General features: G+C 39.7%; 1 protein-coding gene across 2 annotated transcripts in view; it reads right to left on the bottom strand.

Annotated features, from left to right (window-relative positions):
• LOC145998676 (uncharacterized) overlaps positions 1-12716 on the bottom strand; it is a 144203-nt gene that overhangs the window by 81711 nt on the left and 49776 nt on the right. Inside the window, exon 1 of one of the 2 annotated variants that reach the window (XM_083135149.1) lies at positions 2004-2247. The exons of the other annotated variant lie outside the window; for it this stretch is intronic. The gene's annotated coding sequence lies outside the window, so the exon portion shown is untranslated. Of the gene's footprint in view, positions 1-2003; positions 2248-12716 lie in introns of those variants that run through there. 2 annotated transcript variants of the gene reach the window in all.

Here is a 12716-nt window from a genome sequence, read left to right as displayed (position 1 = left end):
ATAATAGTTTGATTACGTGTGTAGAATTGTTGACAAATACAAAAATATGAATGACGAAGTGGTAACGTCGTCTCCTTGTAATTAAGTGATGCCGGGTTCGATAACCGGTGGAGACATATGTGGTGCGGGTCCCACTTTAAGCCGAGTCGTGATAAGTATATTTGTGCATAAAATGGACTTAAAACACGAAAATTCACAACTCAAATATGATATTGGGATTATGATTAGTTGTTAACCATTTTCAGCAGCTCAGTATAGTTGATACGTGAGCACAGTATTGGGTCGCAGCCAGGCGATTGAGAAACAATGCACTAGATTACTTGACCATGTTGACTGATCTATTTTGGACTAAAGTGCCTCCATATGCTGTTCTTTTCAAATGAAAACAGTCACGTCGTAAAGGCGAAAACAGGGCCTCTTTACACGATGTTGAAGGCAAATTACAGCCCATAACTGCATCAAAAAAATTGATAAAGCGTAAAGAACGTTGTGTTTTAATCTTAAAACAATGTTAGAACATTGAACATATCGATACTTTATTATATCAACAAATTTGAGTTTCAAATACGTTGTAAGGTCTCCGGTTGGGCTCTCTTCTAAAGTCTAAATATAGCTCGTTGGAATGAAGCATTCACTGCGCAAACGCGAACAACAAACTGAAGCGACACGATGCACGATATTGAGAAAACGGCACAGTCCGAGAGACACGTAAGCGACATGCGACACGTGCATCTTGCAGTCTCTCTTCGGTTCGAAAGGTTGCATCGATTACTGAGGGTTCGCTTCCAAGCTACACGTGTCTCTTCGGTGTGAATTCTCCCTTAAATTCGTTTCATCTTGTTTCGAGCGTGATAGAGCATTTTATAGTGCATATAAGTGCCTACTTTGCATAACCTTGCCTAAAAATGCCTCTTTTTTTGCTAATTCCCGATTTAGTTACGTTTTCTCTTAACATTACATTGCGTAAGGAGTTCTGCGAGTGTCCCTTAACAAATCTCATCTACCTACAATTCATAATCATACTAGAAGCGCCGCTTCCCTCAAATATCAAACCGAAATATATTTGTTTCCGTGGGGATTTAGCCCCATTAGTCCCACGTGGAGAAGCACATGGGGAATTCGTTACAGTGTCATACCCTTAACCTTTCGAGAAATGTCCGTAAATGAGTTCATTATATGTGACAATTAGTAGCTACTTCTTTACACGGTTTCAAGTGTACGATGTGACACCACCTTACATCTGCATCTACCTCCGCAGCGGAGTGATTAGCGTAATGAGCTACGAATTCAGAGGTCACAGGTTAGAACCCTGTCAGGCATCACTGTGTACGTCTCATCGCCATATCATCAGCTTTTCTTTTATTCTCATCATCACGATTAACCTAAGTAGAAAATGCGACGTAAAATAATCAAAATATAAAGAAACTACCGCACAGATTTCCATTATAATGCACCAGTTAGTGAGCATTCAGACCTAAGCGACAAGACACGTTGAATCCACACGAAAGCGACAAGCGACCTAAGTCCAATCAGTCTATAAGCTAGCAATTAACAGATCGCGGAGGTAACACAATGCACTGCGCTGATTTGGTTTATTTTACTTCGCTTTTCTGCCACTTTTGGCTAATTGCGAAAATGAGGATGAGTGACGATATGATGAAATTGATGAAGGTATACTCACAAAGAACACCCATGTCCAGTCTTGGATTCGAACCCGGGACCCCTGGTGTCTTAGCGTAACCACTCCTCCACGGAGGTCGTTGACGAAACGTGTGTCGGTTGATTGAAAGTTCCCTTACGTCATCAGAACACAATGCCTACCCACCACCTTGAATTTCATCCAGGGTCTCAGGTTTAGGAACACCATTGGATACATCAGAAATCAATAAGTTTCCCATATAAAACGTGCTTAATGAAATCACTAAGTATGTTCATGATTCACTTCAAGGCTATGATGCGCAATAGCGAACAAAGAAGTAAAAAGTATAAAAAAACAATCCTACCTGCTGACAAGAGCTCTCACAGACAGACCACTACACTGCTCGCCCCTCTTTGTATTTACGCTTCAGAAAGAGTAACCGATGCACAAAAAAAGGATCATCTTCAACTTACGCCATTCTCTTTCTTTAGCTCTTGAACGCCTCAGGCTGTGCGGCATACCATCGCTTCTGCTGCTCAACAGATCACGAGATTGTTAAAAAAAAAGAATATTCCCCAGTTACCTTGCCGCTGGCTGTGTACGCTAATGTTTCTACGTGCATCAGAATCCCCTGTTCGTTTGTGAAGAGAACATGCAGCAGACGCCTGCCCTCCCCTCTTGCGGTAAAGGCTGCAAACTCATTTTAACACGACAAGGAAGAAGGCAAAATTACTTGGCAGTGATTGAAATTACATCGCACCCAGCAAGTTAGAGGCACGATATTTAGAGGAGAACTTTCATTAAAAGGCGGTGAATGTAATAGCGTTTAAATAATACCAATTTCGAGAGACGAGAGTTTATACTCTGAAGATGTTTATTGCTGTACACTAGCATAACTTCGTAGCGTCAGAATTAGCTTTCAGACCGAAGCGACACGAGACACGTGCTCTTGAAAGGAAATGGGTCTTCCATATCGCACAACGCGATACCAACGTTACGTTCTGAAGTCAGATGCGGAATGCCTATGTTGTTAGATTTGGTTTCGCATGTTAGGTTCTTTTAGCATAAATACACTGAAAATATATTATTTATGCCAGTGGCGGCGATTAGGGGGGCGTGACTGCCCCCCCCCACTTTTGTATCCGCACGATTCTACACCTCATCTACCAAGGGAAAATAAACTGTCCTTGCCCCCCGACCCTACCTATTATTTTTACCTTGCCCCTTCAGTTTTGGAACCCAATCGCCGCCATTGATTTATGCCAAGAGAACTAAACCTAACAACTTAGGCATTTAGCCTAAGAATGAAAGCATTCCGCTATGATGTCAGAATGCAAGGTTGGTATCGCGTTGTGCGATAAGGGAAACCCGGAAGGAAACCCTCAATAATAAACATAGGCGTCGCCAGAAATTTTGATAAAAATTGATAAAGTTTCAATAGCAGAAATAATAACTATTATTATCACGCTTTTGATTATTATTTACAATAATGACTATTACAAGCTACTAAAAACAAACAAATTTTATTAAAAAATTATTATTTTTAATATTATATCCTTTGGGACTTTTTTACTCGATCTAGCAGATTAGCGAATAACCAGCAGACCTTTGATATTTCATGCAGTTAGTGTACGGAAATGTTATTACCTTTGTTATTACACACCTTGTTCAAGAAAAAGCTTTAAAGGTTAAGAGGAAATTTTAGAGATACTTTTGATAAATCGCGACGATGAGAATGAGTGATGATGAAATTTATGAAATGACACTCACAAAGAACACCAATACCCAGAATGGGACTCGACCCTGGGAACGTAAGTGGCGAGATCGAAAGTCGACCACGCTACGCTAAGTACTCATTCAGGATGACCACTCTAGAACCATGATAAGATTCAAGTATAATTGCCGGTTTCCAAGGCGAACTTTCCAAGAATTCCAGAGTGCAAGAATATGTCTTCTCTATTTCAACCTTCCGTATTACCGCCTCTCAACCCCCCCCCCCCCCACACACACACACCGACACAAATAGAGTATATTAACAATATAAAGGGTCTTTGTGATTACAATGTGTCCAAAAATTCTGTTTCAATTGAATTGAACCGTATATACAGGGTGTTTCTAAAGGTCGTTTACAACGCTTGGGAGGTGATTCCTCACACGAAAACAAGCAAAAAGTCTAAGTTCCATTTTTAAGACTGAGGCTTCGTTTCCGAGATAGGAGCCTCGCAAAAGGTGACAAAGTGAACGTCACACCTAACTGGGACGAATACTATCACAGATAGAGAGGCGGTTCCAAGGGAATCATAAAGGAATCGTATGTGCTCAGTCCGGAAGTCACTATGAAAAGTTCACTGCACGCATGCGCAATGGAGTCCTCAAAGGAATTGGGGATTTCCAGCAACAACAATGCATGGAAAAGGTATGTAACGCAGCAAGAAGGACCGTGACAATGAGAAATGCGTTCAAGACAACACATCCCGACCTCAAACATCAAAACATGACCACCGAACACAAAATCCGAAAAGTTGAGCACGGTTGCATACCCCAGTTACACGCGAGGAATGAACGAATCATGTCATGTGGCATACGAGAGACAAGAGGAGGGAAAGAAAAACACAATATCAGATGATTGCGACAACGTGTATTTTTACACGCGACAACTACGTAATATCCCCCCCCACACACGCACACAACAAACAACAAATGCTACAATATCTTACGCACAGACAGTCCGTGTCACTGTACACCAACTGAAGATGTCACTTTCACCACACAAAGGGGGTGGGGAGCAATACCAAAAGTGTTCGCACGCGATCATTGTGACGTAAAAGAGACCAGTTTTGGAAGCGCTGCACAGGCAAGTCTGGCTCTCGTAGTCTACGTTTGACCTTCATGACTGCTGTTCCCGCGAGAGGAGCTCGAAGGGTTGGTTCTCTCCGGCAGTCGTCCCAATCGTGTTGCAGGTGCTGGGATATGATCAGCAGTTCGCTCTAGGTTGTCATACGCGTTGAAGAGTACTAGTATGTTGCATTGAAAGAATTTGACGTGGTGGAGTGGGCAAGTCAAGTATCGCAACAATTGGTCTGTGGTGTTCGTACGGTGATACGGCCAATTTGTGCAGTGTGCCAGTGTTAAACAAAAACAATACTTTGCAGTTCCAGCTCCCTATTACACAGATGGCTGCGTATACGACCCAGCAGCTAGCAGACATGCATCTCATGTATGGGGAGGCACGTGGTAATAGCCGTGAGGCAAGGCGTCTTTATGGAGAACGCTTTCCACATAGACGTTTACCGTCTCACACCTTCTTTCAGGTAGTGGACAGTCGACTGCGTGAAACAGGGTCAGTGTTACCACCGCGACAAGAAGTTGGAAGACCCCGAAGTGTACGCACACATCAGTTTGCAGAAGATGTGTTAACAGCGGTCGCAGAACATCCTGGCACCAGTACGCGAGTGCTCGCTCGGGCACGAAACACGTCTCATGTGAATGTTTGGCGAGTGTTGTCAGATGAAGGAATGCACCCTTTTAAACTGCAGAAAGTACAAGAACTGTTACCTCGTGACTTTCGCCCTCGTATGGAGTTTTGCCAATGGTTGTTGCATCAGCTGGACACAAACCCTCACTTCGGGGCAAACGTATTGTGGACAGATGAAGCCATTTTCACCAGGATGGATGTCTTCAATAGTAGAAACAGTCATGTATGGGACTTTGACAACCCACATGCACTTTTTGTGGCCCATCACCAGCACAGGTTTTCAGTGAATGTGTGGTGCGGGATAGTACATGATCATTTAATTGGACCATACATTCTCCCTGTTCGCCTGAATGGTCGCACGTATCATGCATTTCTTAGTGAGGTTCTGCCTGAACTGTTGGAGACCGTACCTTTGGCACTGCGGCAAGAAATGTGGTACCAACACGATGGTGCACCAGCTCATTTCGATCGTAATGTACGACATTTCCTGCATGACGTGTTTCGCAATAGGTTCATTGGTAGGGATGAGCCTGTGCCTTGGCCACCGAGGTCGCCAGATCTCAACCCTCTCGATTTTTTCTTCTGGGGAGAAATGAAAACCCTCGTATACGACACACCTGTCACAACAGCTGAGGACCTCGTTGCTCGCATCAACGTCGCCGCCGCGACGGTAGCAGATACACCTGGCTTGTTTGCTCGTACTCGACAATCCTTGATTCGTCGCTGTAATCTCTGCGTAGAAGTAAACGGCAGACATTTTGAAAACCGTCTGTGATTATTGCCCTCGGCAAATACCAGTGAGAACACTTTTGGTATTGCTCCCCACCCCCTTTGTGTGGTGAAAGTGACATCTTCAGTTGGTGTACAGTGACACGGACTGTCTGTGCGTAAGATATTGTAGCATTTGTTGTTTGTTGTGTGTGTGTGTGTGGGGGGGGGGATATTACGCAGTTGTCGCGTGTAAAAATACACGTTGTCGCAATCATCTGATATTGTGTTTTTCTTTCCCTCCTCCTGTCTCTCGTATGCCACATGACATGATTCGTTCATTCCTCGCGTGTAACTGGGGTATGCAACCGTGCTCAACTTTTCGGATTTTGTGTTCGGTGGTCATGTTTTGATGTTTGAGGTCGGGATGTGTTGTCTTGAACGCATTTCTCATTGTCACGGTCCTTCTTGCTGCGTTACATACCTTTTCCATGCATTGTTGTTGCTGGAAATCCCCAATTCCTTTGAGGACTCCATTGCGCATGCGTGCAGAGAACTTTTCATAGTGACTTCCGGACTGAGCACATACGATTCCTTTATGATTCCCTTGGAACCGCCTCTCTATCTGTGATAGTATTCGTCCCAGTTAGGTGTGACGTTCACTTTGTCACCTTTTGCGAGGCTCCTATCTCGGAAACGAAGCCTCAGTCTTAAAAATGGAACTTAGACTTTTTGCTTGTTTTCGTGTGAGGAATCACCTCCCAAGCGTTGTAAACGACCTTTAGAAACACCCTGTATATCTAAAATATTTAATTTGAGGTGCGGATTTTACATTTGCAATTTCACATACTCAGACTAAAAACATAAGTCACAAATGTTACGGGATATACTAATCAACGAAAATGTCCATTGTGTAAGAATTTCAAAATCAAATTTACCTAATCAAATTCAAGATATTATATTATCTTGCAATAATCTTCTGTCTGTCAGATAGATTATTGTTCCGCAAAGAACACTAACGAAGCAAACCGATTGAGAGAATTTTGATTTATTTTCCATGCAGTTTTTTTTCTTTTCCTTCCTCCATAAAAATGAAAGCTAAATGTGAAAAAAATGTCTTAGGGTATTTATAAATATGAATAAACTCAATGTCATTTGGATTAATAAAAGTTGCAATTTTTCACGTCTACGGAGAAAAATTCACGTAGAATTCACGCATAATTCCCGGAGCCAATAATTCACTCATAATTCCCGGAATTCAAGGAATTTCCGGTGAGTAGGTACCCTGTCATTATTATTATTACCTTTAAGGAAACCCCCTAAACAGTAGTTTCCCCTGTCATTCTCTTCCAGTTTTTTGTTGTAGCAGCCTTTACTCAATTCTCTACTTTTTGTCAGGACAAACACAAACATGCATGTCTTAACCGGTATTCGAACCCGGAACCTCTGGCGTCTTAGATAACCACTCCGCCACAGCAGCATGAACACTGGGCTAGTGAGGCGCCGATAATTAAAACAAGCTGAGAACATAGCTTTTATACTGTCACCGGCAATAAAAATGGGACACCTAGATCCTGAAATACTCGCTTTCCTGTGAAAATTTGCTATTAAAATCCACTTGTCGCCTTAGGGTTAGGCAACACACAACGCATTGCATGACAGCGAGTATTTCAAGATCTAGGTGTCCCGTCTTTATTGCCGGTGACTGTACATCATAACTTCTCTATGATGTGTCAGACAGCCGTTCTCTTCATATGCATGCAGAATCGCACAATGAAACAATTTTCATTTGAGCGAAAATTTCATATACTTTGCACTCTAATGTACTCAAGTCCCAAGACAAGACTAAAAAAATATACCAAAATATAGGCTATAGACATACAACCTACAGACATTATCTGTTACACATTTTCTAGATTATAGAATTCAAGTATATTTGGAATATTTTAAAGCCAATGCTACGGACATTACTTTGCATTCATAATCTGAGTCAGAAATAATTATATGAATGATATGCTTTTAATTTTTAAAATATAAGGCAAATGGCTGTATTTTGACAGTGGGGTTTGACAATAGGCTACGTAAAACTATAATGAAAACCAGGTACGTAATGAGAAAAGAACAAGAATAGCAGAATCAAAAAACCTTGTGCAAGATCTATTCAGAAAAAGACAGACCTTGAAAAAAAAAGAACCTCACCCAAATCGGTACTGAGAGTGTATTCCTGCTAGTAGTGGCACCTAGGAGCGAGTTTTGGCAACTCTATGCATCTTAGCTCATCTCGTCATCTACAATGATCGTGAAAGAATTATTGATGCATGTGGTTCCGTCACTCATCAAATGTTGAAAAACACTTGGATGGAGGTTGAGTACTGCCTTGATGTTTGTCGCGCCACCAAAGGACCACACATTGAGATCTACTAAGGTGAAATTTTTTTCTTGTTGTTTGGTTTAAAAAAATTCTATGATTTTCTCTTCCAAATAAACGTTATTTGACATTTCTGTAGTTAACGATTGTTGAGTTATTTAAATTCTTTATTGGAATATTTTTTCTCGGACACACTGTATTATTATTACTACTATTAAGAAGTTTTTGTTCACTGTGAATTCATTCCACACGAGCAAGCAGTAAACAAAGAATTCTACCTAAAACTGTTGCGGCATTTGAGGGACGCTATGCCCAAAAAGAGGCCAGAGTTGTGCAAAATCGAAATCTAGATGCTGCACCCTGACAATACTAGGGCTTACTCGTCACTCTTGGTCTGCAATTATCTGACGAACAAGCAGACATGCCACACCCACCCTACAGTACGGACATGTCCACAGCAGAACTACTTTCTCTCCTCAGATTGAAAAATACTTCAAAATGGATAGTTTTTAAACTGCTAAAGAAATTGAAATACTGCTAGTCATTCCAGAAAACGTTTTCGGAAAGGAGAGGAAAGTGCATTCCAATTACGAGATATACATTGGGAGCGATGCGTCATCATTAGAGATGGCTGTTCCGAAGGTGAGAACTCTGAATAAAGTTGCAATTAAGTAATAAAATTTTGTACCATATGTTTTGTCTTTTTTCTGAATAGTAAACGCTTCATAAGACGTTCAAATACAAATATGGTACTTAAAAATTAGAAGTCTGCATTTTAAAAAGTACATTTTCAAATTGCATGTGTAAAACAACCGAAAAGCGAAAAAATTACCCTTACTTGCGAGTTTTACTTGTTAATGATCTACAGTATTCCCAAGACTTCTATTTAGACACTTTAGGTATTAATAAGAATATCAATAGTTCCTTACCTTTGCTGTCTTCTTGTGCTCACTTTATAAGGTCTTATAAGTGGCAATAGAAATCGTACATACCTACAAGAAAAGAATTACAAATTAGTCTACAAATTCTAGAATCAATAAATGTCATTCGTAAAAGAATTCATGTGTAGTCACGGACATTTATAGGTTGCAGGGACTTCCTTGACATTCAACAGAATTGTTACAATCCAGAAATATCCGCGACCATCAGCTCAACTGCGCATGCGCTAACTGGACAAGTCCAGTGTCAAAATAGGGGTTACAGCTGCAACTGGAACGCATAGAGAAAAGCAAGTTCGTATTTTTTTTCATTTCGAAATGGTTTGTTACGAGTTGCAGCAGCAGTCACATTTCAGACACAAAAAGACGAACTATAATAAACAACAGAACGCCTACAATCGAAATACTGATCTGAAATTTAGAGTGAAGTTTTGCGCATGTTTCTGCCCACTTCCCCTTTAGAGTTTGGAACGTCCACTCGAGATAGGTGCGTCTTCTTGGGTCGAAGAGTACTAATAGATCAATAAATAGTAACAGGAACAAAAGAAAAAGTGTGAGGATGTAAGAACGAAAATGTTTAGGAGCATAACAACAATTGCGTTTTACACAGAGAAGAAAAACACATCTGCCAAATTAATGTTGATTGTACAGTAAAATAGTCCTTACAAAGAACCGTAAACAAAAGGAACCAGTTTTTATTAAATGTCCGAATGTTGTCATGCCTTACCTATTGTAGTTTTAAATGCAGGTATTTGCATATGTGGATGTAACTATTTAAAAGAGAATTCCATGTTTTGTATGTGTATTTGCTTTTGAAACTTTTCAGGCTGTATGCAATAATGACGGAAGGCGGTTTTGAGTTTTTAAGTCCGCTTTATGCGCAGATAGGCTAATCGGGACTGGGCCTACAGTTGAAAGTGGGATCAGATCTGTCTCCACCGAGTATCAAATCCGGGACCACTTTATTACATAGCAACGACGTTACCACTACCCCATCACAGAGGGTTGACGCAAGGTGGCCTGAAGAAATAAAAGAGAACGAAAAGTGAAAGAGCATATTCCTTAAATCAATTCCAAGCTAATCAAACAGACAGGAGCGTCTAACGTATATCCTCGTTGTACAGTCAACGGCAAAGATAATAGTAGGCAAATTGTCCATCACTATTTTCATAATCTTTATTCCACATTCTGTGTTGTTTTAAGGAATGGATTTCTGTTTATGCAAATCAGATATTGTCCTCTGCTTATTGACGTTTTTACTCCAATTTATGATCATCATGTTGTGGGAAACAGACTGAATGAAAATGGTAATCGACAATTTGCCTACTATTTATTTTGCCGTTGACTATATGGACAAACGTATATCTGGTCGTACCGAGAATTTGAGGAACAATGGGACTGGAAACTTCTCTCGGACGAAGACGGAAAAAAATCCTGTATTAAGACAAAATCTGAGAAGCGAAAGTTCATATTATACAGTTTGTGATCGCGCGCCGTGTTCGTTCCTAAACCCATGTAACAAACAGCCAATAAATAGTGCTGGAACGTGTCCGGTAAAAATCGATTATGTCATGAAGTTAAGACGACAAACCATATTGTACAAGGATAACCGGTTTCATCAAAAAATCATTTACCTCAGATTATATAACCTGATTATATTCAAATACATTCTCCTAAGGATATACGTATGAAAATTTTCTATGAACTCGTTCCTAACGCTGTAACATAAATACGCTGTAGCTTGAAGGATTCCGGTATCAAACCAAAGAGATGGTGTACTCCGAGCCAGTAAGAAAAAGCAATGAACAAACATTACATAAAAACTCAGCAGGAAGGTGTTATTGTAGCTAGATATGGTTCCTGGACATGACGTTGGCCACTTGTCTCATCTCTTCTCCTGAATAAGATTAATGTCGCCTTCCAAATAGCTGTTACGTTTATATTTGCTTTTATTACCTAAAAGCATTTTAACTAACACACCAGGGTGCGAAATCCTGCGGGGGGGATAGGGTGCGTTTCTTACATCAACAATCTTGTCCTACAAATCCCCCACAACCGGCACCAAAAACTTTCGGGAGAATGGCTCTTGCTATAACAGCAAATATAAGCAATTGATTTTTTATTCAAATACAATTTACTAATGATAACATCGAAAACACAAAAGATCGATTGATAATGTCTGTGTCTCTGTGTGTGTTTTATGCTTTCTATCTATCATCATTAACAGATCTACACCAGCAACATTTGCACAATGAAAGTAAAACAAGCATGCAAGACAAATATAACAATGAAATCTAATTGATTTATATTAATAGAAAGCAAAAACTAAATAAAAAACTTATGAACAATAAAACCATTTCAACTATTTTGTAATTTATTGACATTTTAAACCAGTTGATAAAGGAATTAGTTTTCTACTTTATAAATATCTGATAAGTTGCAAATGATTTTCTTTGTATATAAACATTTAGTTATTATTTACTTTCTATTCATAATTCATGTGTAAATATACTCCTCACAAAAAGTTTGGAATGTTGTTACGTTAGACAATAGGTGATCGAGACCGGATTTTAGAGGGGAAAAATCCTCTAAAAAGGACAAAAAGGGGGGAAATTATTGCCAAAAAAAATGGGGAAAAGAACTACAGTTTTTGGCACTCCACTAAAAATACTATTTTAAATGAAAGTGCAATACATACCATTCATATATAAAAAGGAATAGATTAAATTTCGTATTAATGTATCCCTTTTTATATATGAATGGTATGTATTGCGCTTTCATTTGAAATAGTATTTTTAGTGGAGTGCATAAATAAACTATAGTCCTTTTTCATTTTCTTTCTTTTGAAGGTAAAGTACAGCGAATAATCTGACGATCCGTTTCGATGAAATCTTCCTTGCAACAGCTTACCGCATTTGATAGCTTGTTGGCACTTGTACTTTCACTGACACTCAATACTGCCGTCACTGTCACACAGTTAAGTTAAAACTATTCTAAAGAAATCACAATAAAAGTCTGAATCTAGTAGATTAAGTACACTTTCAACCCAACAGGCGTGCTGCTTACAATGCGTTTGTTGCTGCGTAAGCCCAGATCGAATTGTTTCAATAATCGCTGCAAAGTACTCTCAACACACTAATTGAGGGAAGGTAAGGTAGAGGGTGGTTGTTATTTCATTCCTCTAAATTGCACCAAATAGACAATTGTTGAAGGTTTTGTTCAGGGAAAAAAAAAAAACAGTCGTACAAAATATTTGATATATCTTGTCAATAAAGGAACCAAGAAAGATGTTTTCAAAACGAGGAAAAAAAGGAATGTAGGCTGAGAAACTAGTCAATAAAGGGACCAGAAGTGAAAATATTTAAAAAGAGGAAAAAACTGAATGTGGGCTGAAATAAGAGAAGTCAAAACCAAGTAATCTTGTTGGTGGAAGATAATTATCAACACTGTTGTTATTTATTCCATGATACGTGTTGAGAAATAAAAAAGGACTTCCCTTTAAAATCCGGTCTCTAGTAATAGACATGGCCTTGGAATGGAAGAACACATGGTATCTGTCTGATGGACGTTCTCGTCTTCTCGCCGACA

The sequence above is a fragment of the Lepisma saccharinum genome, chromosome 1 (assembly GCF_977018435.1).
Source record: "Lepisma saccharinum chromosome 1, izLepSacc3.1, whole genome shotgun sequence".
NCBI classification, from domain to species: domain Eukaryota; kingdom Metazoa; phylum Arthropoda; class Insecta; order Zygentoma; family Lepismatidae; genus Lepisma; species Lepisma saccharinum.
The sequence above is the reverse complement of the archived record's forward strand: the minus strand, read 5'-3'. Positions and strand labels throughout refer to the sequence as shown.